The sequence below is a fragment of the Chrysochloris asiatica genome, unplaced genomic scaffold (assembly GCF_000296735.1).
Source record: "Chrysochloris asiatica unplaced genomic scaffold, ChrAsi1.0 scaffold00017, whole genome shotgun sequence".
NCBI lineage: Eukaryota > Metazoa > Chordata > Mammalia > Afrosoricida > Chrysochloridae > Chrysochloris > Chrysochloris asiatica.
The window spans coordinates 25598868-25604695 of NW_006408535.1; the positions used below are offsets into that span (position 1 = coordinate 25598868).

At 38.8% G+C, this 5828-nt stretch overlaps 1 pseudogene; it reads left to right on the forward strand.

Annotated features, from left to right (window-relative positions):
• Nucleotides 1–1019, forward strand: part of LOC102834364 — a 47527-nt pseudogene extending 46508 nt beyond the window's left edge.
• Nucleotides 1020–5828: the final 4809 nt, after the last annotated feature.

Sequence of the window (5828 nt, forward strand, 5' to 3'; positions counted from 1 at the left end):
GCTTTAGGAAAATATCACATTTATCTGTGGATTTTCAAAGGCTCCAGTGTATTAATTTAATATATATACCTGAATATTAAGATGAAAGCAATTTTCCGTTAACTGCCAGTGGCCTCATTTGTTACACTCAGCCCTAGAGGGCCTCGAACCTCTGACTAGTCTTACACGGTCTGCAACAGGTTATAAGCAGAAAAATGTGGCATCAGGATTGGAGGAAGACTCATTAACAACAGCCATATGCAGATGATACAACCTTGCTTGCTGAAAGTGTTGTTGTTGTTGTTAGGTGCCATCGAGTTGGTACTTAATCACAGAGACCACATGCACAGCAGAACGAAACACTGCCCAATCCTGGGCCAACCTCACTACTGTTGCCACGCTTGAGTTCATCGATGCTGCCACTTGGCCAATTCATCTCACTGGGGGTCTTCCTCTTTTTCTCTGACCCTCCACCTTACCAAACATGATATCCTTCTCCAGTGACTGGTCAAGTCCTTTGCTGACCTCCCACACCGCCCTCTGCTAGTTGACCTGACAGTTGAGGAGGGACAGCAGCTCAAGTTCATCTATGTGCTGGCTTCCATGAGGTAGATGTTGACTCGGGGAACAGCTATGACATCTACATTCCTGTATATATCCAGAGCCAGATCACGCCTCATGCCATCATCTTCGTCCCCAACACTGATGGCATGGAGATGCTTCTGTGCTACGAGGATGAGGGCGTGTAAGTCAACACATATGGGCACATCATCAAGGACGTGGTGATGTAGTGGGGAGAGATGTCCACCTCTGTGGCCTACATCTACTCCAACCAGATAATGGGCTGGGGTGAGAAAGCCATTGAAGTCCGCTCAGTGGAGACTGGCCACCTGGACGGGGTTTTCATGCACAAACAAGCCCAGAGGCTCAAGTTCCTGTGTGAGCAGAATGACAAGGTATTTTTTGCCTCAGCTCGCGCTGGGGGAAGCATCCAAGTTTACTTCATGACTCTTATCTGTAACTGCATCATGAACTGGTGATGGTTCTTGGGCTGGGGCTGCCCCTAATCTTCCCAGCTCTCCCCTCAACAGACAGACTTCCCCAGCCGCTCCTCTTTTCCTTTTCTGGGCTTTTGCTTTTACTGGTTTGATTCACTGGAGCCTGCTGGGAACGTGACCTCTGAACCCTGATGCTTTTGTGATCATGTGACCATCCTCTTCCCCAATAGAGGAGAGTGCTTGGGCTGGGACCACTGCTGCGGACTGGGCAGGGCCCTGGGCCCCTTCATTTGCATGTCAGGGGAGCCAGCTCCCCCCTTAAATGTACCAGACCCTGGGTTGGGGGGGAGGTTGATCCAAGAAGAATGTCCTTGACAACTTCAATCTTTTTTCCGTTGATAAGAATGTTGTTTATTGGTCTAGTGGTGAGGATTTTTGTTTTCTTTATGTTGAGATTCCATCCATACTGCTGGCTCTTAGATCTTCATCAGTAAGTATTTTAAGTCCTCTTCACTTTCAACACTCATGGAAGCAGCAGTCAAGAAATCAAATGATGTATTGCATTAGGCAAATCTGTTGCACCAGCCTTTTTTAAAGTGTTGAAGAGCAAAGATGTCAGCTTAAGGACTAAGGTGAACCTGACCCAAGCCATGGTATTTTCAATAACCTCATATGCATGTGAAAGCTGGACAGTGAATAAGGATGACCATAGAAGACTTGATGCCTTTGAGTTATGGTGTTGGAGGAGAATATTAAAAGTGCCATGGACTGCCAGAAGAACCAATAGATCCATTTTGGAAGACGTGCAGCCAAAGTGTTCCTTGGAGGCCAAGATGGCCAAACTTTGTCAATCATACTTCAGACATATTGTTAGGAGGGACCAGTCACTAGAGAAGGATATCATCTTTGGTAAAGTGGATGGTCAGTGTAAAAGAGGAAGACCCCCATTGAGATAGATTGGCCAAGTGGCAGCATCAATGGGCTCAAGCGTGGCAACAATAGTGAGGTTGGCCCAGTACCAGGGAGTGTTTAGTTCTGTTGTGCATAGGGTAGCTGTGAGTCAGTACTGACTCGATGGCACCTAACCATAACTTAATCATTAGGTGGGAATTAAGAAAACTTTGGATAGAAAAGCCATACATATCAAGTTAATCAACAGTACCACAAACAGTATCCGTCTGTTTCTTCCTTAACCCTTACAGTCCTCCTCATGTCTTCACCTGTCTTCATCATTCTCTGGCAACCTCTCTCTTGTTATATATTGTCTACTATCTAGCCAATGAATTACTATCTTCCCTCCCACTCCATTAACCATCAAAGAGTGTTTATTTTAGGACAAAAATATTTTCTTTGGTTTTTACAATAGTGGGCTCATACATTATTTGTCCTTTTGTGAATGACTAATTTCACTCAGTATAATTTCATTCATGTTATGAAGTGTTTTGCAGTTTCATTGTTATTCTTCAACATTGTGTAGTATTCTATTGTGTGTATGTACCAAAGTTTGTTTATCCATTGTTTTCATTGATGTACATTTAGACTGTCTCCATTGTTTTTCTATTATGAATAACGCTGTAATGAACATGGGTGTGTATTTATCTATTCATTCATTAAATATTCAGTATTATTTCTTGGAGATATATACCAAGTTGAGGGATTTCTGGGTCATATGGAATTACTATTTCCAACTTTTTTATGAAGTGCCATACCATTTTCTGCAGAGGTTGTACCATTTCACAATCCCATCAGCAACGTAGGAGGGTTCTAGTCTCTCCACAACCACACAAGTATTTGTTGTTTTCTGTTTTTAATGCTGGATTCCTGGTGTGGTACGGTTGGCAGTTCAAACCCAGCTGCTCCTCAAACACCATAGACAGAGTCGCTATGAATTGGAACCAACTCGACGCCACTTCACAAAAACAGCGTTAATGCTGAGGTAATATGATATCTCACTGTTGTTTTAATTTGTATCTCTCAAATGGCTAGTGGACTTCAGAGGAACAAGTAATGTTGTATTGGAAGAAATACAGCCCAAATGCTCCTCCAAAACCAGGATGTCAAGAGTTCATCTCTCATACTTAGGACACATTATCAGTAGTGACCAGTTTCTGGAGAAGTACATTATGCTTGGTAAAGTGGAAAAAAAGAAGAAAACCTCCAACAAGATAGATTGGCCCTGTGAAAGCAGCTATGGGCTCCAGTAGAGCAACAATTGTGAGGGTGTTGCTGGATTGGACACTGTTGTGTTTGGTTATGCATTGGTCACTATGGGTCAAAACTGACTCAATGGCACCTAGGAGAAGCATAAACAATGAATAATGATTGCAAATATTTCTTAATATGTTTGTTATCTGCCTGAATGTCTTTTTTGGTGAAGTGCATGCTAATGTACTCTGTCTTTATTTTAATTGAACTATTTGGCTTCTTGTTGTTGAGGTTTTGAAATGGTTTATACATTTTAGAGAGTATTCTCCTGTCTGATTATATAATTGCAAAAAAAAAAAAAAAAAAATTTCCTGGTCCATGAGTTTACTTTTTTCTCTTTTGGTGCACATAAGTGTCTCATTTTTAGAAGGTTCCAGTCACCTATTTTGTTTTCTGTTTGTGTGTTTTTAGTTATGCTTGCTTGTGTGTTTATGCCATGTATCAGAGCCCTTAAGTTTGTCCCTGTTTTTTGATTTATGAAAAAACAGGTTGTACATTTTACAATGAGGTATTTTCATTGATGAAAAACCAGGTTCAAGGTTTTATATTTTGGTCTTTTTCACTGATGAAAAAACAAGTTCTAAGTTTTACATTTAGGTCTTTAATACATTTTGGGTTCAATTTTGTATGTGGTATGAAATATGGTGGATCTTGTATTATTTTTCTGAAATGGATTTCCAATTTTGCCTGCACCATTATTTGAAGAGATGATATCATTCCCATTTAATATGTTTTGGTCCATTTTCAAAGATCAGCTGACAATATGTGGATGGATTTGCTTCTAGATTCTCAATTCTGTTCCATTGATCTATGTATCTTTCACTGTACTGATACCAGGCTCTTTTGACCATTGTGGCTGTAAAGTAGATTTTGAGATCAGGAAGTGAGAGACCTCCAACTCTGTTCTTCTTTAGTAATGCTTATTTGAGGTCTTTTTCCTTTCTACATAAAGTTAATGATAAGTTTTTCCATCTCTTTAAAGAATGATGTTGGAATTAAGATTGGGGCTACAGTACATCCACAGATTGCTTTGGGTAGGGTTAATATTTTCACAATGTTGTGTTTTCCTATCCATGAATACAATATATTCTCTAATTTTTGTATGTCTCTTTTGATTTCTTGTAGTAGTGTTTTGTAGTTTTCTTTGTATAAGTCTTTTGTTTATCTGGTTTGATTTATTCCTAAGTATTTAATCTTTATTTAACATATTGTAAATGATGTTTCCTGATTTCCTTTTGAGAGCTCTCTCGATAAATATAAAGGAATCTTATTGATTTTTTTTTTTTTCAGTTACAGTTGCCTTCACGGTGATTCTAACTGAGGGTGACCTCCTGTGAGTGAGAGTAGTACTGTTTCATAATGTTTTCTTTTCATTTTTTTAAAAAAAAACTTTATTGTTTGAATTGAGTGAAGGCTAACAGAACAGATCTTCAGTCCCACATTCAACACTTCATATACTTCATGTCATTACAATAATTGCAATCTCTTCATTGTATCAACAGTTGACAGTATTTACTTTTATATACTTTAAATTTTGCACTCATCCTTTTGTCTTCTACTACCTTCATCTTTCCTGTGACAACCTCCCTCTTATTGTATATTGTCTTCCCCATCAGTCAAATTAACATATGTCAACTCTCTTCTCAGTGAATACTTTTATCTTCCCTCATAACCATCATAGAATGTTACTTTTATAAAAAAAAGAAAAATTTTTACAACAGTGGTGACATACAATATTTGTCCTTTTATGATTGACTAATTTCACTCAATATAATGTCCTCCAGGTTCATCCACATTATGAGGTGTTTCACAGATTCATAGTTATTCTTCAGTGTTGCGTAGTATTCCATTGTGTGTATGTATCAAGGTTTGTTTAACGATTCTTCTGTTTATGAACATTTAAGCTGTCTCCATCTTTTGGTTATTGTGAGTAATGCTGCAGTGGACATGGGTGTGTATATATCCATCTGTATCATGACTCTTATTTCTTGAGGCTATATACCAAGGCAAGGAATTGTTGGATCATAAGGCATTTCTATTTCCAAATTTTTGAGGAAGTACCATACCATTTACCAGAGTAGTTGCACAACTTACAGCCCCACCAGCAGTGTTTAAGGGTCTCAGTCTTTCCACAACCTCACAAGAATTTTTAATTATCTATTTTTCATTTTATTTTTAAAAGAAACTTTGCTGTTAATGTTTGGGAGTGCTGGTGTGGCACTGTAGGTTAAGCACTGGACCACCAGGTAAGTTTGAACTGCAAGGTTAGTGGTTCAATCTCACCAGCTGCTCCTTGGAAATCCTATGCAAGGTCGCTATGGGTCGGAATCGACTTGATGGCACTTCACAACAACAACAATGGCTAATGATCTTGAGCACTTTTTCATATGTTTGTTGGCTGCCTGAATGTCTTCTTTGCCAATGTACCTAATAATGTCCTCTGTGTATTTTTTAATTGGGTTATTTGTCTTCATCTTGCTGAGGTGTTCTATAAATTTTACAGGTTAGTCCCTTTTCTGAAATGTCACTGCATGCAAAAAAATTTTCCAGTCTATTGACTCTCCTTTACTTTTTTGGTAAAATTTTTACAGGCACATAGTATAATTTTTATCAAGTTTTAATTCTCTACTTTATATTCTGCCGTAT